Source organism: Cricetulus griseus, chromosome 3 (assembly GCF_003668045.3).
Source record: "Cricetulus griseus strain 17A/GY chromosome 3, alternate assembly CriGri-PICRH-1.0, whole genome shotgun sequence".
In the NCBI taxonomy this organism is placed as follows: Eukaryota; Metazoa; Chordata; class Mammalia; order Rodentia; family Cricetidae; genus Cricetulus; species Cricetulus griseus.
Window position 1 is genome coordinate 191,311,233 of NC_048596.1, and position 23,588 is coordinate 191,334,820.

General features: G+C 41.7%; 1 protein-coding gene across 2 annotated transcripts in view; it reads left to right on the plus strand.

Moving 5' to 3' along the window:
* The window catches only part of Wwox (WW domain containing oxidoreductase), a 985,794-nt gene that overhangs the window by 282,493 nt on the left and 679,713 nt on the right, over positions 1-23,588 (plus strand). The gene's annotated exons all lie outside the window — the stretch shown is intronic.

The window sequence follows — 23,588 nt, forward strand, 5'->3', positions numbered from 1 at the left end:
GGAGGTTTGGAGTGAGATGCGCAACAATCATCTGTTTCCTCATAATGTGATTTCTGTTTTGGTTCACTTCTAAAGTCTACTTTGTGGAATGTGGCGTTTGATGTGTGTACTTTATGTTAGTGGAAAACATGGATTAGGAAGTGTTAGGAGGTGCAGTTCTTCTGGGTTCAGTGAGATTTTGTATCAGATGTTCTCGGTGCTTCTTGTATTGGAGGTCTGGGGATAGCTCCTTCCTGGGGAAGACTTTGTGGCCAGAATGTGGTTTTCTTTTGTAGCCCTGAAGACAAATCTTTGGTTGAGTCACACTGCTGTGGTTAGAACTGAAGTGTTCACAAAACTGAAAATGAAGATTTTACATTTTTGTTGGTTGTTTATAAATGGTGTGTAAAAACCTCTTCCATGAATTATTAAAACATAAGTAAATCATATATTGATAGAAACATGAATAACTCTATCTCTACCAGTACCACCCAAAGTGACTTGAATGAAAAAGGTGCATGTTATGCAGCACATTTGGTCAGTCAGTTGCTTTTCGAAGCCTCGGGCTTTGAAAAATGTGTTTCTTTTAGGGCCAGGGAGATGACTTAGCAGGCTAAGCATTTTCTGCATAAGTATTAAGAACTGGATTCATATCCCAGTGGACAGGTGAAAGCTGGGAATGACTTTGTACATGTGTAACCCAGTGCAATGAGAAAGCTTGTCTCTAAATAAATTAATAAATAATAAACACAATGGGAAGTGTCAAAGGAAGAGCCCAACGTCTACCTCCGACTTATACAATGCACACATGGATGTGTGCAACACATATACATATTCTACACCTACACACATGGGATAAATAATACAAGTATTTTCTTTTGAATTGCTATATCCATGGTGCAGCTGCTGATATTGCTTTTAAATAATAGAAATTATTCTTCACACACACACCCTTTGGCCTTTGGACTAGACTAGCTATCTTTCTGGTGGTGGCAAGGAAGCTAAGTGACTGCCTAGCATAGTGGACCAACTGGCTCTCCTTAACATTCCCCTGGATCAAGATCCAAGGTGTTTTCTGGGCATCAGGACAACTTAGGAAAGTTGCATCAAGCACCTGCCACCTACATCCCAAAGAGATGCCCCTAGGACTGACAAGAATGAGTATTATACCTCAACTTATGGACACAGGATTTGTCTAGTGGTTATCATCTGTCCATTGGCCACTTGTAGCAATTGAGACCTTGACATGGGCAGCACAACTGAGGAAATTCTGAATTCTATTTCATTTCAGTTTAAATAGCCACATGTAATCTTCTGATGGCCACATTATGTACAGCATGCTGTGTGCAACACCTGTTGCATTATAATTCATGATTTCACTATTCTTGATTCTGTGAGCATTATCCGTGTCTAGAAAGTTCTTCTGTATACCTCAGTTGTGGATGATAAACATAGCAAGAGTCGTGGGGCTAAAAATTATAATAAATCAGATAATTATATTTGCCGTGAGTATAGTGATTTTAGTTAAGACAAATAGGGAGTCTGGTGGTGAGTACAGGGGGAGGTTGATGGCTCTATCCTTCTCTTGAACAGTCCAGGAGTAAGATTACTGGCAAGACAGGACAACTACATAGGAAAACCTGGGGTGGTGGCCTCACACCCACCTATGTGGTATCAAGGAAGTCACAGTGGCTGGGACTTTCCATTGTTATATTTCTAATTGATAGGAAACAGCACCATTGATTGATCATAAGTGTACGTTAGCTGTTACTGTTGAATTCTTTTCTTTGTGTGTGTATAGTTACTTTGAAACATGATCTCCCTATGTAGCACTGGTTGGCTTGGTATATATTATATTGCCCAAGCTGGCCTCAAACTCTTGGAAGTGTTTCTGTCTCTTGCTTCTGAGTGCTAGATGTATAAGCCTAAGGGTCGAGATTAACAAGATCATGGAACATGTAGCCACATTTAGGTTTTCTGTGATAACAGTAACCTGTCTAGGTGACTGGTAGTACTTTGGCATTGAGTTCCCTATTGATGAGTTCCTCAGGAGGAAGGAGGGAGCTCAGAGGGAGGGAGGAGGGAGCTCAGGAAGAGAGAGAGGTTGGGAAGAGGCAGGAGGGAGTTGAAAGGAGAGAGCTTGTGAGGAGGCAGGAGGGACACAGCACTTGCTGGTCACACTCATCAGTCTCTGCTCCACTGCAAGTGTCTAGGACTCTGCAGCAAGAAAAGGAAGCAGCAGCAGGAGTGGGTAGAGCAGGGACAGATCTGACTGGCCACAAGGTCACTCTCTCATGCCATCTTTCTCACATACCTCTTGTTGCTTCCATCATGATAAGGCATTTCTTGGACAACGGATGTGCTTCTGCCATTTTCAAGGAGCTGTGTATTAAAACACATATGTATCAGAGTTCCCATCCCACGTACAGGGAGGATTCCTAAATGACAGCCAAGCAGCTTAGCGCCCTGTGGAGAGACAGCTATGTCTCCATTTGCTCTTCAAAGTCCCCTCTCCATCTTGCTTTACCAAAAGCATTTTTTTTCACTGCAACATGAGTATACTCTCCATTGTATGAGGCCCAGGAAGAAAAAAACACCACCCTGCCTGGCGCTCCGAAGCCCAGTCTCCCCTTCTCCGCTGCAGCCAGCTCCCGTAAGCATTAAACAGCAGTGTTTTAATATCAACGTCCCTTCTTTATTTGCTGTGACTCGCTGTGACTATGGTGATTTTAGTTACCGTAATTAGGTCACCCTTCATGGAGTCAGGCTATTTTAAGTGGCTCTTTAAGGACTATTGTTGCAGATCAGTAATTTTACAATTGGATGCTCTTGTGCAACTTTATTAAATGTAATATGTCTTTTAAATGTTGCCCTTTTACAGTTATACGTTTCTAATTGTTGCTGTAAATGCATTATCACTTTGAAATTAATTAATTTTTGCATTTGGGCCTCCTGCAGTATAATAATCACTAATGAGAAACTCACAGGGACTAATTCTGAGCACAGTGCCCCCTACTGGCAAGCCCACATCTCTACTGCCCTCTTCCTCTTGAGGGCCACAGGACAGATTTCTTGGGGCTTCCAGGAAAGGGGTGCTTATTCCTCCTTCAGTATATGATACAATAAAAAGAATGTACAAAGGAAATATGCTATTTTAAATATTTAAGCCATGATTTTTTTCCAACAGCAGTCCCTGAAATGTCTTAAAGGAAACTAAAGTTTGTTGAGAGTGTTCTCCTGGTGAAGTCACATCATGTGGGTACTTCATACCAACTTCTCTGTCTCTAAGTTGTGTCTTGTGCGTGCGTGCGTGCGTGCGTGCGTGCGTGCGTGCGTGCGTGTGTGTGTGTGTGTGTGTGTGTGTGTGTGTGTGTGTGTGTGCATGTGCATGCGTGCGCTGTATGTTAGCATACATAATATCATTATTTGTGCATATTAATTCATGGCATCATAATTCACATAACCTGACCTGTGCTGTTATGTAATGGCATAAGATTTCCTAGGGTGATTTTGGCTATTGGCTTGTGCTACCCCATTTGAGGGCTTTGTGGTCCTCGCTATACTCCCAGTTAATGGGCACTTTGGTGGCTCCCACCTGACGTCACAATGCTGGCATCTGCATGTTCATTTTTCCCACATGACCCTTCTGCAGGGTCAGAATGACCTCTGTCTGACCCCAAACAAGCACAGAGAGCTTACCCAGCGTGCTCAAGAAAATGCCGCTTTACTCCCCAAACCTTCGCCAACTCCTCCCTGCTCCATTTCCTTGGTCAAACACAATGTAGTGCCTCTGCCATGTGTGTTTGATTGTGTTGTTACGTTTCCTCGCTAAAACATTTGACAGCACCTTCTTGACCCCCTTCCTTCTTTTTTCTTTTTCCACCTAAGTTTTAAACTCTGGTAAACAACATTCTCGCCAGAGGTCCCAGGGCCAAGCAGGCCCTTGGTGGATCGGCATGTAAATTTCAAGTTGAGCACAGTCATGTGCCTCTAAGGGTGTTTGGAGCAACCAAATATTTGTGTTGGCAGGTAACAGTAGGAAAGAATATCATGTGTTAGGGTAACAAGAGCTTAGCAGATGTTTTAGGGAACTGTGTTTTCCAATCAGTTCACATTAAAAAAAAAAAAAAAAAAAAAAGGCTTGAGTCCGTAGATGTTCTGAAAGGATTGGGTTTCTCTTCCTGTGGCCGTGAAAAGGCAGCCATTGTAGCCAGTCTAAGCAGATGTGTGGCTATCCGGCTAATGGATGGGCCTGCAACACTGGGTCCTGTTGCAGGGTTATAAATTACAAGTAGAGAAAGCACAACCTAGCATTCTCCTAACCTTCCACAGAGCCAAGCTGGGTAGCTCTGCCCTTGAATAACCCACGGCTCAGTGATTTATAGTTGTGCAATTTTAAAACATAATGAAGGGCATAATAAATGTTGATTTGTTCTTTAAATTAGTATTTTAGCAAAATACTTCTCTCCCTTTACCACCTTCAAAGATCCAGAGCTGGCTACTCTGGAGATGTATTCAAGGGCTGGATCTTTATTGGTATATTTACATGTCCCATACAAGGAAGGAGAGGACTAATGGGGCTTTTCTGTTTTGTTGTTGTTTTGTTTTGTTTTGTTTTGTTTGTTTGTTTGTTTTCTGTTGAGAAAAGAAAATACATTCTGCAATGTAGAAATCTCAGTGTATTCCTCGTTAATCTCAGTATTTTGAGCCTTGCAAGCACGGGTGGAATTCTCTGATTTCTGTGCATCCACAGGCCCAGGTGTGGTAGGAAAGTGGACTTTTAGGACTGTGGCCAGGCCACAGGTGGACTTTCCTGCCTTGGATCCTAACATTGGCTCACAGTGACTCAGCTCCCATCTTCTCTACAGAGGTCATCTTCCTGCAGCCTCAAATAGCCTTCTTAATTTCCAGGTTATCATCGGCCTAGGATTTTTTTGTCAGCTCTGCATTCTGTCCAGAGCTTTAAAGCTTATGGTATTTGCTTAGTACTGAGGTCAGTGCATAGGACAGATCTCAAAAGAGCAAAGAATTTGGGCTCTTTAGGCTTGTTTTAAAACTTTAGTTCCTCTCTCTTCCTCTTTCGTCATTTTGTAATAATTCAGCCTGCCTTAGGTCAATTTTCTGTATCAGTTCAGTGACTATGAGCTGTGAGCTCTAAATCCAGACTGAAAGATGGTTGGAAAAAGATCTGGGAGTTTTATTTAATTTTTTTCATATATTCTGAAACCCGGAGGCAGCCAGAGGTATGTTTGACTATGAAGTGGGGAGAAAAGTGGTCATCTTGGCTTTCATTTCCTGGTTACAAAGTGGCTACATGTAGTGGTGCCAGTCATTGCCTCCTGTACAAGCTCTGAAGGCAAGATGGTGTGGTAGCCCTGCTCTCTGCACTCTTTGCTTCCTCATCAGGAAGAGGATTCTGACTCAGAACCAGCCGGTGAGCCATCTTTCCCTGCTCCCACTGTCGGAAAAATAAGGTGATTTTTCCGTATTTCAAGTGGCTAGGACACTAACAACACACAGATCTGACTTTGTTGAGACTTTACAGTAGGAAACGAGCTTTGATGACAAAATAAAGGAATGGGCCAACCAGTTGCTTAAACTGTCTACCTACAGTGTGACCACGACATGCATGAGAATTAAACGGAGACCACCTGGGTTTTCTGTTCCACATGACCAGCCCCAGTGCTGGTCAGACCATGAGTTCTTTCTTTCTTTCATGTGAATTTTTCAGTTTTGAATATACCACCCCTTCTACTTTACTACTCTACTCACCCCTATATCACACCCCAGAAGCATCATTTGGAGTCTCTGAAATTAGACCAAGGTTCTTGCCATGTGATGCCATAAAAAAAAAAAAAAGGCAGGAAATGCTAGGAGTCTCTGAAAACTAAAAGATGGGTGCTGAGTGAAGAGTGAAGGACCAGGCATTTCTCCTTTTCAGCCTTCCCAAAGCTGTAACCTCAAAAGATAGTCCCTATGTGTTTTCATTTAATATTCAAAAGTGCTGGTTTTTACAACATCTTTACATCATTGTATCTCTGGTCATAAAGAATGTTGCGTGTTTCCAGTTGGAGCTCATGAATGCATCATGTCTCCATCTCTCTGGGGTGGGGAGGGGTTGCAGGTCAGAGTGTGTAAACAAAGAAATGGTGTGGCCAGGTCTCACAGCCACACGGTATGCAGCAGAGCTAGGGCCAGAGCCAAAGGCCCTAGGCACCTGACTACAAGCCCCAACAATGGATTCCATCGGAGAAGTGTATTTGGAAGGAACCCACCAGAAAGCCCTTCTATCCAGAGATCAACTGCTCAGACATCTCATCGCCAAACTGCAACACTTGATGAACAGTTACTATGACTTTCCTTCTCACACCCCAGCTTCAACTCAGTTTTGTGGACGTGTGATTGATAAATACAACCCCCGTCTCGTTATGTCTTGGTATAAACTCATACTGTGAAGTATTTGCCCAGGTGAAGCTAATGAACATAGTTGCTGCCTCCCCTGGTCATTATGCATGTACATGTATAGATATACGTGTGTGTGTGTGTGTGTGTGTGTGTGTGTGTGTGTGTGTGTGTGTTTTGTGCATGTGTATATGTGTGTGTTGTGTGTCTGGATGTGTATGTATATGTGTGCATGTTTGCCTGTCTGTGTTTGCACGTGTGTTTATGCCTTTGTGCACATCTGTGTATATGTGTATATGTGTTTTTATATGTATGTGTGTATATGTGTATATGTGTTTGTATATGTATGTGTGTATGTCTCCCTACATTTGTATATTTATCTGTGTATATGTCTTGTGTACATTGTGTCTTTGTATGTATATGTGTATGTACATGTATATGTGTGAGCACGTGTGTGTGTATACGTGTGTGTGTGTGTGTGTGTGTGTGTGTGTGTGTGTGTGTGTGTGTGCATGTTCATGTTAACTGATGAAATAAAAGGGTGGATGTTGAGTCTACTTTTGAACAACCACTAGTCTCAAATATTTTACATTGGTATGGGTTTTTTATATTGATACACATTTAAGGTTATTTTTTGTTAGAACACACTGTACATATGTTTCTACTCTTGTTTACGGCATTGTAGCAGGGGTAGAAACCCTGTAAGAAAAAGTATATTGTCTCATTAAATGGCTAATTATTCCACCTGTCTCTTACAAGTTTTAAGGTGAGTCTACCTCCCTAGGGGTAGTTCCTTGGCCAGGTGATTGATGCCCACCTGAAAGTTAAGTCTCCATCAAGGGAAGGGCTCCACTTCCTGTTAGTGTGTCTTCAATGCTGTTGCAACATTTAATAACTCCCTCACCATGCTGTCCAGTGTTTACTCTGAGAGTCTGGCTGCTTTGGCCAGCATTTACCTCTGTTCTCTGCTTCTGTGGGCTCATTTTCCTTTCAATTGCAGACAGAAGTGAAGTTCTGTATGGTTGTCCTTTGTGCTTGGTTTGTTCCACACATCACTTCTCTTCCAATTTGATTTTGCTGGGTCTTGAACAGGTGTTCTTGCTCCTAATGTGAATCCTGTGCCTGTCACAGGTACCCTTCTCCCCAGAAACATTGAGTGATGAACTCCTTGCGTATACAAGTCTGAGAAACTAAGGTGGGCTTGTGTGTGTGTGTGTGTGTGTGTGTGTGTGTGTGTGTGTGTGTGTGTGTGTGTTTTACTTGCTTGAGACAGGATTTCATGTAGCCCAGGCTGCTTTGAACTTGCTATATCACTGAGGCTGTCCTGCTTTTGCTTCCTGAGTACTGGGATTATAGGCAAGCATCACCATGCTAGGTTTATGCAATGCTGAGGGTAGAACCTAGGGATTGAGGCATGCTAGGCAAGCACTCTGCTGACTAGGCCACACATCCAGTTCTACTCTGTGCATTTGATTGAACTCTTTCTTTTCTTTCCTTTTACTCTTTTAAAAAATTAATGTTAAATTTTATATATATATATATATATATATATATATATATATAATATCTCCCACTGAAATTAACTATACCCAAGGTTAAAGTAGCCACTCAGAATGGAATAGGATTTTAACCATTTACTACCAAATATATTTTTATCTACTTATCCACCAAGAATTTTTTTTAATGTTTATTGATTTTGTTTGTCTGAGACAAAGTCACTGTGTGGTTCTGACTAGTCTGGAGTTCCCTTTGTAGACCAGGCTGGCCTTGAACTGCACAGAAATCTGCCTGCCTCTGCTTCCCTAGTGCTGGAGTTAAAGTCACACACAGATGCACCCAGCATGTTCATTGAAGTCTCATAGCCCTGGCAGGCTTCAAGTAGCCTATGTATCTAAGGATGACCTTGCATTCCTGATCCTCCTGCCTCTACCCCCAGCATGCTGGGATTAAGAGTCTCAGGTCAGTTCCAACCTTTGGGGGGCTGCCTGCTTGTCCCCCACTGACAACACAATTCAGCTTTGAGGAGAAATTGTCCCCTTTAAATTGCTCCGTTAAAAACAGAGATGGCTTTGTGATGCCACCGGTTCTACAGGCTTCCTTTTTCTTTTCTTTTCATTTCTTTTCTTTCCTTTCCTTTCCTTTTCTTTTCATTTTTCCCTTTGCATTATAGTGTTTCAAGTCTAACTCAGCCTTTGTTCCTGAATGAGCACCCGAGAGGAGAAAAGCAACCATCTGCCTTTAATGTGTGTGACAAATTACTTAATGAACATTTAACCAGGATTTGAAAGCCACCAGCTTTATCTCCCTCTTCTTTTCTCCCATGGACCCACTGGCAGTTTGGTAGCACCGCCTCTCTCTACCTCGCTCATTCCTCTATTCAAGGGAGAGCCGCCTTTGATCCTCCCCCTTTCAGTTTCCTTTTCTCCAATTTCACGCCTCTTTCCAGTCATTTTTGGCTTCAGCACAGTTTAGATGCTGGAGGCCAGCATGATTAAACAAATGCCCAAAGTTTGTGTTGCCCCATGATTTTCCGGAATGTTCCTTCCATGAACACTGATTTCTGTATAACTTGCTGGACACCTTGATTTTCTTCCCCCTGTGATGTGATGTTTTTCCAACACAGAGAAGACTCAAACCTGAGTCCCAATTTGTTTTCAGAACAACTCTGTCTGCCCCTTCTCTTGTAGTAAAAAAAGGAATGTTTTACAAGAGCCAGCTAAGGGTATATTGCTTTACATCTGGTCTCATCTAATGGGAGTTTAGAGTTTTCTCAATATACATAGCCTCCAACCTTGAAATAAAGCTAAAAAACATCCCAGTGAATTGAGTAGTGAGCCAGGTATGGGATGCAGAACTGTTTAGACACACCAGGCAGCAGGGTGAGGAGAGAGAGAGTAATACAAGTGTGGGTACTACAAAGGGCCCAGTGTCCCCTAGCAGGACAGAAACACAGTCCTTCGCAAGCCAACTACAGTCCCACAACCTACTCCTTTTCTGTGTTGTTTGTTAGAAGTGAGTTGCTGTGTCTAGCCATGGTCTAGAGAGCACTTTCATGGAGACATGGGTGCTGGAGTGTGTGTGTGTGGAGGGTATCTTGCAGCCTACCCACCACTGTATGAGTTGGGTTGGGTGTATTTTGGCTGTACCTGTAACTATGCTACTGTGGCAGGGGCACTCACAGGCCCCGACACAGAGCTCATTGTCTGAAGCCATGGCAATTGTTGCCAGTGGTTCTGTCTTGCTTTCCTTTGCTGCTGATCACACCCTTCCTGTCTTCTGCTCCTGACACTTCCTGGACAAACAGAGGTGTCCTATGTGCCTGGTTCCTTTCCTGTGTTTGTTTATACATTCTGTTTTGTGATGGAGATAAAATTTAATCCTTTAATAAGAAACCTTGTGAAGAAGATGGAAGAAGGATGAGGTCATCATATGTGCCAAAGTTCATGTCTCACATTGTTTTAGTAGAGAGGTAAACGGGAGGCCTGATTTCTCTTTCTAAAGAAACTCATGTTGCTGACATTGGATAGGAATTTCAAAAACTGGCCAGAAACCTAACTTCTTTTAGTAAAAGTAGGTAAATCTTGACAGTCACTCCCAAGCCTGTGAGGAATATTGTTCTATTTCTTAAGGCTCTGTGCCCTCTCTAGGATCAGTTGTTGCTGTTTTGAGCTGCTGTACTCTTTGAACAAAGAATAAGTAAAGAAGAACTTTTTTTTTATTGTCTTTACTTTTTTTCCCAAAAAAGTAAGATAGAGTAATTTTGAATGTTAAAGTTTTTTTTTTCATTGCCTACACCTACCTATTACATTGCCTAATAAAATTAACTTATTTAGCTATCTTTGGAACCCTCTAGAAATATCAAGCAATTTCTCCCCAGCTGAGGCTTTCTGATCTTTGTGCATCACCTGAAGATTAATATCACTGTCAACATTTGCTTCTTGGGTTCCTGTGATGGGTTCCTTTAATCATTTACATTTTGAGGAGAGGAGAGGAGAGGAGAGAGAGAGAGAGAGAGAGAGAAATATTCTTTAAGAAGTCAGAGTAATCCCCAAGAATATATGGTATTTGTTCAGCTGGGATCTTATTTATTTGAAGAACAGAGAGAAACCTCTTCTGACTGGACCAGAAAAGGAGAACGATAAACAGTGTCCAAGTAACCTGAGCCACACAGTTCCCTGTTTCAGAGAAAAGTTATAAAAAGTATATTTGCGAGATCCAAAAAAAATACCGTACATCAACTGCTGAGGCCTGCATAATGTTTTCTTAGTATTCTCACTCTCTAAAAGGGAAAGAAAAGCCATAAAATCTGGGAACTCAAAAACTTTTTGATATTTTAATATTCTTAGGCAGGTGAATACAGTGAGTCTGTTTTTTCCTCTTTCGAGTTCAGCATGGCTGCTTGGCTTCCGTGTGGGCTGTGTGTCATTGATCCCTCTGTCGAGTCTCTACGGCCATAAAAGACTGGCCTAATGAAATTATCATGGTTGAGATCTCAACATTAGCCAGAGCAGATTTCCTATAAGGAAGAGTTTGAGAATGTTCAGAAGAAAATAACTACAGCATCCTTTGGGAGGATTAAGTTCTCCGGCATACACCAGGGAGAGCAATGTGTTCTTCCTTTCTGTCCTTCTGTTCCAAGTCTTAGGAAGAAGCTGGCCAGTTTCTGCTGCTTGAAAAGGATACACCCTTCATTCTGGGCACCCTGATTCTGAAACATTGGTGCATTTTGGCTAGTTGTGTTTCATGTGTCCTTTCATTGCCAGGGCAGGAAGTGGTTCCCTTTGGTTCATTTTGACCCCAGGGTGATGGGAGACCTTTTAGATGTGAAGCCAAAACAAAACCTTGCAAACTGAAATCAAGTCTTCCAGCTCCATTTAGTCACTTCTGTTTTCCCATGTATAATTAAGTTGTTGACTCCTTAGAGTATAGGTTCCTCTCTTAGAATTCTGGCTTGTTAATTAGTTATGGAAGACAATACAAACACCTTACATTTACTAGGACTGGCTTTGAACCAAGCATCTTCCATGAATCAGCGTATTTACTTTCCAAGACTCCACATCAGGGAGTGTGTTTATCTCAATTTGGTTGAAGTTGGGAATAGGTGTTATGGAGCAGAAGGCTATATGCTTGGACATTGAACCTGAATAAATCCCAGTAGCCCCTTCCCAGGAGGTCCTCCTTTTGCTGTAAACCAGAGAAGACAGTCCAGCATCTGGAGGTTGTTAGAGATAAAGGCAAAGCTCACACCTGTGGCAACTGGTGCAACTGGGGAATTGTTCATTTGTTTCAGGTCCTGCCAGCCACAGTGGCTTTTCCTGATTGTCAAGGTCACAGAGAACAGCTGTTGCCAAGGATACTGTCTATTACATGAGCGAGGGGAAGCTCTGCAGGTGCCAAGCACTCTTTGGTCCCTAATTGCAAGGAAAGTCTCAGAGGAACGGCCACAAACCTTCCATTTGATAATGAAGTTTTAACAGGATGTGCTTTAGGAGCTCTTGTCTTTCTGCCCATTTGCAAGTCAGTTTTTAGTGTATTAACTTTGTGTTTTTATGGCTTCTAACATCTTACCTACTCTGCTTTCTGTTAGCTTTTTTTTTTTTTTTAAGTTGCTTTAGATCCCTTTTTGGGAAGCAGGTTCAGTTTGAATTACTAAAGTGACTTACATTGAAGTATAGGCATACCTCCTAGAATCAATCCCCCTCTCCAATATATTCTGGTGTCTCTGTTGTATATCTCTGGCTCCCCTGGAACTTGCTATGTAAACCAGGATCACCTCAAACTAACAGAGATGCACCTGCCTCTGCCTTCTGAGTTCTGGGGTCAAAGGTGTGAGCCACCACACCCAGCCTAGAACCTCTTAATATGGACCGAAAGTCACTTTACCTTTCCCAGTGAGCTGTTTTCTGCCTTAAACATATCTTGGTGGGAATTTGATTTCTTATTTAGTTCATTTATTAAGATGGTTTGTGAAGACAGCAAACACTGACAATAGTCATGCCATAAGTGCTTATAGACAGGAAGTACCAGATGAATATATTGGTTTATTTAACTTATACTCTGCTGCTTAGCATGTGGGCTGACCATCTGTTTTGGGTAAAGAAGCTGAAACCAGCCAATTCAGCACTGCCACAAAAAAAAAAAAAAAAAAAATCTTGTGTGTGTACATGTGGGACTTCAGTGTGGGGACGCTTGTGTCACACCAGGTGTTCCTAAGTCAGACAACAGCCCTCCCTTTCCACCTGGTCTCTTGTTGTTTTCTGCTGCTTTTGTCAGACTAGCTGGACCAGGAGCTGTTGAGGATTCTCCTGTTCTGCCTCCCACCTTGCAGCATGAGCACTGGGTACAGACATGCATTACCATGTCCAGCTTTCCCTGGGATCCACGCTGAGGCCCTCATGTTTGCAGGTCAAGTACTTTAACCCACTGAGCCATCTCCCTAGACCAGCAGGGCCACTTTGATCCTGCAGAATTGTGGGTTTTTTAAACTCTATATTTATGAATAAAACCTCTTAATCAGCATTGGATCAGCACTGGTCAACTTTTTTATCTTTCTTGAATCACTAGGTTTTATTAGGTTAATTAAATAGTTTAATCTGGTTTTTGAACCACACACATATAGTTAAGCTCTTTTTAATTCAAAACCTCTTCACCTAAACTGACTTTTCAAAGCTTTTTCCATGGAGAGTTTTCCTCCAAGTACAAATAGTTTTCGGGAGTGCCCAACTGCATTTCCCCATATGGATTTGTTACCAGGAAATTTTATGATGGATGCTTTAACTAGGAACATATATTACAAATTTGACAAAAGGACCTCTGCTGGCTTCTTAGCTGATACCCAAGAAATGGCCAGTGAGTCCTTCCTATTGTTCTCAGTTTCTCACTTATCCAGGCTTGCTGTCTCAGTGCATTGCTGAAGGAACTCTTTCCTGTGCTTCTAACACCTTGGGTGATGCTGGTTAGCAATTGCTGATCAGGTACCCTGTGTTGTTCAGAAAAGGGTATTTTTAAATCTTTTTGAATACTACTAAATTTTTTTCTGTGTTGGAACCAGGAACTGTGAACTATTCATATCTGTCTGTTTCTGAAGCACATATTTAATGAAACAAAAACTTACATCTATGGCCTCTGCTGGTCTGTTATTGTGTTTGATTGGTTAGTCTTTGTTTCGGCATTTTAAGACAGCTTCTTACTAAGCAGCTCTGACTGGCTTTGAACTTACTCTGTAACCAAGGCTGGCTTTGCATTATGGTGAGCCTTCCAGTTCAGGTTATCTCATATAATAATCTGAATTATTAGGATTATATCATAATACCAGAACTGATTTTTTTGTTGTTGGTTGTTGTTGTTATTCTTCTTTGTGATTATTTTTTAATGCTGATTTTTATACAAGCCTCAATACAAACTATTAATTTCAGTGCTCACTGTATCACCTTGGGTCCTTTGAAGTTCACCATTGCCCCACATATTTCATTGGCTGTTGTCTGATAAACTTTTACCAACCGCCCCTGCTGTGTGAGGTGCTGTAAGAGTTAGTAAGAATTAACAATGAGTCAGGCATTATGCTTGCCCTTTGAAGGGACAGAATGATAAGTATGGTGACGTGACATGACATGAGCACCAACTGGGACACAGGGTTTCATCCCTTGTGTGTAGATGATGTCACATGAAGTTGCAGAATAGAGATAGTGTCTTTATTGACACTTGGAGATTATGTGGGCGGTAAACATGTGAACACAAAAGGAAAATTTGGGCATAGTATGCACCAGAGGTTGGTGGAGCCCTGGATTAGGGACTAAGTTAAGGGGGTTGAAAACTTGGTGATTACAGTCTGCAAACCTTATCAAATCACAATGTAAAAAAATATGATTAACAAAATGTCAAACTTTAACTCATGACAGACTTGATGTTTATCACGAAGATCCAAGTGATGAATGTGCATTTGTAGAGATTCCCACCTCAAGGAAGTTGTATTAGTTACTTTCCTTGATGCTGTGACAAAATATTTGATGTAGCAACTAAAGCATTTATCTTGGTTTGTGGTTTGAGGAGACAGTATATTGTGATGGGGGAGGCATGGCAGCAGGAGCATGAGGTAGCTGGTCACATTGCATCTTCAGTCAAGAAGCAGAGAAAAAGGAATGCTGGTTCTCAGCTCACTGTCTCCTTTTTATGAAATACTATACTCCAGGGTGGGTCTTCCAAATTAACCTCAACCTAAAAAATAAAATCCCCTCACAGATGTGCCCAGATGTTGATCTCCGGATGATTCTGTATTGAGATTATGATCTATCACAGAGATATAGGTAATAGATACCACTGAGGACTTTGTGAAGGATTCTGGATCTTAGAATATTTTATTAGTGCTAAGGACAGTGGTGAGGATGGCAGTGAGGACAGTGGTGATGGCTGGGTTTTTAAGTTAGCCACCTTTTATTGAGCACCTGCTACATGCCAGGAGTTGAGGCATTTCTGCTTTAATTCTTTGAAGGTAATAGTCTCTTTCATTCTTTTGTTTTCTTTTCTTTTTTTAGAGATGGAATCTCACTTTGTAGCTGGCTTCCAACTGAGACTCTCCTGCCTCAGTCTCCCAAGTGCTGGGACTACTAGTGTACACCATCACACTCAGCAAATATTTTCCACTTCTATCATGGGAGCTGGAAGGAGATAAATAGCTTTGCACAAGGCCACTTTAGACTAGGCCATGGAGTTGGATTCTAATACCTTCCAACAAACTGGAGTGAACCAACCCTACATTCATACCACTGATCATATCTTGGCTCTAGTGGTGTCTGGGCTTCTTAGAGATCCTTTTTATGAAGGCAAAAAGTGAGTTGGGAAGAGGAAGACATTTAGAATGGCAACCATGAGATGGGCTGTAAGAGTTGACCACTTAGAGATGCCCTGAGTATGCACAGAGACAGCACCGAGGGCACAGAAGCAGGAGAAATCATACCCATGACCCTGACGGAGGCACTGTGGAAGAAACAAGATTTTGTAGTGTGACAGGAACAGGGGTATTCAGTGGGCAGGTACACATATAGGATATACTCATTTCTGAATGAATTTGCTTATCTATACGTGTGTGTGTGTGTGTGTGTGTGTGTGTGTGTGTGTGTGTGTGTCCATAAATGAACAAGTGAAGGAAAATAGCTGATATTTAGTTGTAATTTAGTATTCAACTAAATATTTGTTTGTCTTCTGGTTTTAGGCAGTAGAATTAAATTTCTCTTAACTGAAGGATATCTGATGGAGCTAGAACATGACGATCTTCTAATGTAATTCAATGTATTCTTTCTTCAGATAAGCATATTGTTAATTTCTACAAATTATGACTTCAAATGTGACTCTGTAGCCTCTCTGAAGAGATCTTGATAGATCTCTCTGTTGATGATTCTTAACTAATGATGTAAGACCCCAAGAAGAGGATCTGGGGAAGATACTTGTGTCACTTTTGTAATATGTATACCATTATTGTGGCCATTCATTATTTAAATAGCTGTGGCCTTTTAGTGAATTCCAACATTAACAAACCATGTTAACATGATTTAAAATATGTAATGAAATTTGTGATGCCATCTGATGACGGAGCTATCAAATTAGCATTCCTGGCGTTGACGGATCGCCCCTAGGAAGATTAGCCTGCATTGTTTGGAGAAAAAAGATGTGTGTTCCCCATGGGCTGGCAACATTGCTGCAGGCACTGTGGTAGGTGACACTACCAGAGAAATGGCTTGTTTGATGTTGAAATGTCACACAGTGACAGTGTGTGCCCATCCTACAATATTAATCTCCAATGTATTTAAGAGACTTGATGTATGTTCCACCTGAGTGGTAACAGTCTCTCTGAGTGTATGGGTATGCACATGCTTGCCTGCACCCTTTGCTTTGTTTCTACTATTATCCTCATTAGTGGATGCTTGCATGCATGGACTTTTCTTGGTTTTACTGTTATGGCTCTCAGGACAGGCTTATTCACTGGTAGCAAAACCTTCTCTGCAGATATGACACAGGAAGGGTTTTCCCTTAGTTCAGATTGTTGTTTAGACTCTTGCAAAGGAATGGCTTCTTACAAGTCTTTGGGTATAGAGCAATACCAAGTGTCACTTTGTGATATATGCAGAATTCCTGCTCAAGTGAAGACGAATTCTACCAGTGCTAGTGGTTGCAAGTACAGAATCTGTTTTCTTTATTTCATTATTTATTTTTTATGTTTCATTTGTGCTTGTGTGTTTGCACCTATGGATATGTATATGCATGTGTGTGCGGCCCCAGAGACCAGAAAGGAGCTTTGAGTCTCCTTGGAGCTGGAGGTAGAGGTGATTGTAGGGCGCCTGATTTAGGACTGAGATCTGAACTCTGGAGCTGTGGGGAGCAGAACACATTCTTAACTGCCAAGCTATACCCCTAGCTCCGTTTTTTTTTTTTACTTGATTTAGTATTCTTGTTAATTTTATATTCACAACGCTTTATTCCCATGTGCAAAGCTTTTGGAACCTTCACTGCCTTAACTGCCACTTTAAGAAAGTATCTGCTTTGATAACATTTATGGGGGTCCTAGCAGCACACATGGTTTTTCATACTGGGGTTCTTGTATCCTTGTTTCTAGTAGGAAAATCCCAGGAGATAAAGGTGCATGACCTGTCCTCACCGGGTGTGACCCAAGGCCTGTGTCCAGGGTTTACCCTTCCCTCCTAAGTCCTGTTCATCAGCATTCATTTCACTGATATACAGAATAGTCCTAGCCTGAAACTAGTCTTCTCCCACATTTAAGGCACAAGTGGTCATTTAAACTTACTGTGTAATGTATAAAAAGTAATTAATAAATTTTAGCATTCACGCTATTAAGACAATCTGACATTAAAATATATGTCTATGTATCTTGATAGATGTGCACATGCATAAGAATATGTATGTATACATATTTATATAAATACACACACACACACACACACACACACACATATATATATATATATATATATATATATATATATATATATATATATATACTCACATGTATCCTGGTGGATGCCATAGGTGTCAATAGGTTTCGTCTCTGTGTGAGATAGGGGTGGAATTAGCTTGGAGAAGTTGAGTCAGGGTGGGGAAAGTGATGAAGTGATTAGTGTATCCTTATTGGACCTGGGGAATGGAGACACACACACACACACACACACACACACACACACACACACACACACTCAGAACCCTTTATTTCCAATAATTTCCATCCCCTGTGTCACCTCTGCATTTAATTTACTTCGGCTTGTATGATTATTTGACATTCTTCCAGGTTAGCAGGTCCTTTTAATTATAACCAAGAGGGAATATATTATCGCCGATGACTTTGAAGATACGGATTCTTGCGCACTAAGCATGGTAAAGATGGTTAGATCTTCCTTTTGCTATCTCATACCCCAACATTTTATTGTGACCTTAGAGCTTATCTAGGCTACAGCCATAGTTCAGAGGAAGAAACAAACCTAGGACTGTTATTAAGAGACTCCTTCTGGCTCACATCTATGCAGAAAGATGAAATATCCTTTTGAGCACCTTCTAAGACATGTCCATAGTTCATGGCTTAATGGCATCTCTTCTTGAGTGTATCTTGAATGAATGCATTTCTCTTGTTTAACTAGATAGCTGCAACATGGTACATGACCTAAACATTATTCTGATATTCAGCCAGTGGGTGATGTGTGTCTACTGCATGGAATGGGATCCAATAGTTCAGGATTCTATCTTTTACCAGTTTATCCTTTCTATCCATATTCATCATCTTTGCCATACACTATGGCTATGGATGGTTTCTGCCATTTCACCTGTTTCTGCTTCTGTTCATATATGGTCTAGTTGTAGTCTATTTGGCATACTCCGTTAATGAGGATTGTTACATTTGCCAATGAATGTTCTAGAGACTTACCTTCTAGTTTTGATGCTATTAAACATTCAAAATAACACCATCTACCCATTTTCATTCCCACTCATTCTAAAGGCCTAGACATCACAGATAGAAAACTCTATGACTTATCCAGGCATGGTGATAATCATCCCACTAATAGGGGGGCAGAGGCAGGTGGATCTCTGAGTTTGAGGCCAACCTGATCCACAATATGAGTTCTAGGACAGCCAGGGCTGTAATACAGAGAAACTTCATCTCAAAAAAATGGAAAAACAAACAAACAACCCCCTAAACTGTATGATTTGATTTTGAAATCCCAAGAAGTTGTACATAATAGATTCACGAATAGTTAGTTCTTTAGCCAAAACCCACAAGATCAAGGCTCTTCCAGCTGCTTCAGGAGCTTCTCAGCACCACTTTTGTTACTTGCCCCTAATATTTACCAATTTTTTAAAAATGCATTAACCAAACTTTAGCTTTGGATGCCCTTACATGTTTAAATTTAGAAGTTCTTTCATCCTAACCTCTTAGTTCCAGTAAGGATTTTTTTAAAAAACCTATAATTCATTTTTGTATATAATAATTTTTCTGCATGTATGTATTGCACCATGTGCATGCCTGGTGCCTGCAGAGGTCAGAAGAGGTCATTGTATCCCCAAAACTATAGTTCATGGACCATTGTGAGCCACCATGTAGGTGCTGGGACCCGAACATGGGTCCTCTGGAAGAGCAGCAAATGTTCTTAACTGCTGAACTGTCTCTCCCAATCTCCCAGTAAAGGTTATTTATTTATTTTTATGTCTATACATGGCAGAATTCCCAATACTATCAGAGCTCAGTACCAAAGCTGTTCATGTTTGTGCAACTCTTGGAGGTGAATAGTGGCGCTTAGAGCTTCATAGGTAAATTTTCAATCATTACAAGATATGCTTACCCTGTAGCCATATTTTTACTGTCATGCATAGTTGAGAAAAGAGATAAAAGCAGAAGAAAAATTACAAGATAGAAAAGTGCCTCACCGTGTCTTTTTCTATACATCAAAAAATAGTTTTCTTACAGAAAAGTGCTCACTTGATACCCTGGCCTCCTCTTCTTTGAACTAACCAAATGTGATCATTGCCTTAAGGGACTCTGCTGGTAAGCCAGCATGTAGGACTTCATCCTTTTGTGATGTGCCAAGAGTTAAACAGAGGGACACTAGGGGATGCAGATGTGAGGGTATTCATAAAGCCAGGCTGCATGCTTCCTGGGAAAGTTACCCCACAGCAGGCTGTTTCTCTAGTGTCCATAAAGGCAAATCTGCCCTGCAGCTCAGTCTGTAGGTGCTGGGGTATTCTGCTGATAGTCTTAAATCCAGGACAATTTTATTATTATTATCACTATAGACTATTTCAGCATAGCCTTTTGCACATATTAAAGTATAGCATTTTCAGCAAGAATTAAAAACTCAATCTATCATTGCCCTAAAAATCTCCTTACCTATGTGACTTTGTTCTCTGGTGTCACTTGGTATGTTCATTATGATATTTTAATGAGCTCTTTTTAAAATTATTTTTCATATGGAAAGTGGGGATGAGGGTGGAGTATTTTCAACACAGAAGGAGTGGAAATATGCACCACAGTGAGTAACCTAGGGAAGCAAAAAAACACCCTATGAATTCTGGCATTAGTTTTTGGGATCTCCCGTTGTTTTGAATGATTGGTTAAGGGTGAAAGGAAAGAACCATGGGGAATCTCTATGCTTCTTAGTGGGTCCTAAGTCACCAGCCTGTGACCAGGAATATTAATGTTCATGATCACATATCCATCTTATTCATCCCCATACTAAGACTGGTCTCCCCTGATGGGTAGCTTGGACATTCCTGGAGTATTACTGATTCATAGAGTCTAAGTGGCTTCCCTTAAAACCAAATTGAAATCTGCAAGCTTGCTTTAAAGTGGTTTAGTCTGTGCTGTTCTCAGTGAGTATGCTTAGCATTGTTTTCAAGGGCACATAGGTAATAAAAGATGGAGAAGAAGCATTGTTGAGTTGTCAGATCATGGACCAAGAATTGTTTTTGAGTAAGTCATTCTATTGCTTTCCGCAGAAGTAAGGTTCTGAATTATTAGACACAGTCTACAAGTAAGGAAATCAAAGCCCTGAATGACCTGCCTTGGCCACACAGTTGCTGGCTGATGGAGCAGATCATCAGATTCAAATATCTATACTTTAATGCTGTCCCTCATTGACTGCCTTCGCACAGCTGCCTTGTGTTGGTCAGGGCTCCTGCCAACCCATGTCTGACTCTAGGCTCTGCAGGCAACATGCAGCTAGCCTTGACAGCAGTATGATATTCCAGCCAAAGAAGCTGACTTATACCTCCTTATTTGGGATCCTCTGTGGCCAGGAGTAAGTAAGGAGATGTGTTGCAAGAATGAGTCCCATCTTGCTTTCTGGGGTGTGATTATCAGGCCATTTCTGACCATTCCAACAGCCCCTTAGTTGTTTTCACTGTAAGGTAACAACCCATTTTCCAGGGCGTTCATTTTTCTCTCTCTCTTCCATCCTTCCCCAAAGGCTTGTGTTTCAAGTGCATAGATCACTCCTACCCAGACTGATAACACAACGGAAATTGACATAAATCTGGCTTTCCTTCAGGTGCCCACCATAAAGCAGGTGCGGCCTATGGTAGATATGTGCAGTTTCCTGCTGTGTCTTTGCTTTCACAAAACTAAATGAACATTTGATATGACCACTTGTTAAATGTGTGGTACAATAAAAAACAATATTCTGTACCAATCTGGAGTTATAGCAAGGTGGAGTGGACCTTGAACAATTCTGGTGACTGTAGAGGATGGATGTTCTGAATTCAGCTTTAATTCGTGGTGTTATAAGAGGACATACTTCATGATTCTCATGAGAAATATGGACATACAGACTGCAGACAGCAACAGAGGCATGACTGTTGATCATCTCACTCCCAACACACTTCACATCTGTCACCCACACTAATCTCCAGGTTCATACTCTATTGGTGGCTATCCACCTGTGTTAGTGGTGGTAAAGCTTATCTTGTCCCTGCTGGAAGCTTGGTGCTATCATAAAGCTAAGAAATTCCATGTGTGATTTCCCTTTTAAATCCAAGTAAAATGATACCCTTCACTCTCATGAATGCTAAATTTATTAGTTCAGAAATCCTCGTACATTAGAATTCTAATTTTTTGTCTATACCAAAGCCTAACTCCTCCAGTGTTCTGTGTCTGACCTGGATCCTCCAAGCAGTCCTTGTCAGAGCCTCTGAATTTCCATGGTCATTTACCCAAATGAAAAGCTAGTTACTAATGTCAGAAAGAGCACCTTTGCATGTACATGAGAGAAAGACGAGTGGGGGGGCAGTAAAAGTAAAAAAAAAAAAAAAAAAAAGGAAAGTTAGAGACTTACTACATACAAGAAACAAATCCAGAGAAGCCAGTGGTATGTAGGCAGGCACTCCATGGCTCATTTAATGCAAGAAGAAATAAAGACAAACCAAACGGGTCCCCTTGCAAGGGTGCCCACACAGGTCCATATAGCCTAGAGAGTTGGGCAAAGCAGCCAGGGCAGCTGTTATTTCAGCATAGCACTGTTTTCAAAAATCTCAGCCATTCCCGAACCAAAAACTCTTTGCAGGTCATTCCTGAATTCATTCCATGTGCCCCATGTAAAAACACCCTATGAGTGGATGGGACATGCCCTGTGAATTATACCTTATTTATTATTGCAGGGGCCCTCCCTTTTTTTCCCCCCATCAAGCTTTGGAATTATGGGCCAGGGCAGTTTTTAATACTCTATTTATTTTAGGGGAGGAAAATGTTTTTCTTGAACTGTAACATTCATGCAGTACCAACTGCTGGCAGCTTCCCCGGCATTTAAGGAAATATTGTTGTAAGGCTTTTATGTTCCATACTTCAATCAGCCGGAGCCAGCAGTATCCCCACAGAAGGACCCTCAGCAGACCATTTGCAGCATTTTGCTACAATTAAACTCCTCTGGTTTTAGCCCTCAGGCAATTTAGTACCTTTTTACATATGCACATTATGAACTTTTGACCAGGGTCTAGCAGTCATATATTAGAGCTCTGCTCTTGGAAGCAGGCTTAACAAGTTCCTCTGAGTATTGGGCTTGGAGTCAGTTGTGGAAAAGGTAATTGAAGCAGCTTGTAGTGAGGCCATTCAGAATCTCAGCGATGATCCTAAATATCACCCTCTCTCTTCTCTGGCTCACTCCTCTCCCCCTCCAACCCTTCCTTGTTTCCTCTGGAAGCTGGTAGCAAGAGCTTTCAAAGTCTGTGATTGATCTTTTATTCAGTAGCTAACGAGGGCTGTGATTCTATTAGCGTGCTACAAGGCAGGAGAACAGTGATTTAATGAAGTGTCTAGTGAGCCGGCCATAGATTTATCCTGTTGTCGCTAATTTGCGGTGCGGTGGCGAGCATAAAGGAAACGGCGCTCGCACCGCTATTAGGCAGGTATTTCCTTAGTAAATTGTTGTAAGGTCAGGTACAGTTATCTGAGCCAAAGCAATGCCTCCCCTCTTCAGTGTCTGCAGATGACAGCCGCCGTGCTGAGCGCTCACTGAAGTGGAACCGGGAGATCAGAGGTCCGTCTCCAAGTCGCCCTTAGCGGAGGCAGGAGCAGATGAACTGCCAAGAAGGAGTAATAGAGTCATAATTGGTGATTAGAACGGGAAAGGTGCGATAACATCTTAATACAAACTGGCGTATGTTATAGTTACTGTCAGTTGTTGTAAACTCGCCCTGCCGCCCGGACTAGTTTCGTTCCCCTTGATTAGCTCTGAGAAAGGAGACAGCGGGCACTGAGAGAGCCACACTGATGACATCCAGGCCAGCTGTGGCTCCTTCTCAGGGTCTTACCCCCAACCCCACTGTTTGTTTTGGGTACCCATGCTTGTCCTCACCCCCAGGACTTCACCATAGTAACCTCTCACTACCACCCTGGGAAGACTGATTTCCTAAGTGTCCTCTGACCATGTCTTTTTTCAGGCACTGTGACATTGCTGCACACTGGCTGGAGGCTGGTTGTTTTGTCTACCTTTGCAGAGGGGAAGCCGTTGCCTCATGTCAGTGCTGTTCCCCACTGCAGGTCAGCCTGGTGTTAATGCATTTGCTCTCACTGTGCCTGACAGAAAACACAAATGCACAGCACAGAGGAATGAGAACCTTGGCCTCAATGTTCTGCAGGATACATGTTGGAAGCGTCCTCACTGTGTGCATATAGACAATGTCCATCCGAGGTAAGGGCAATTGAAGCAGTTCTTAAGATACTT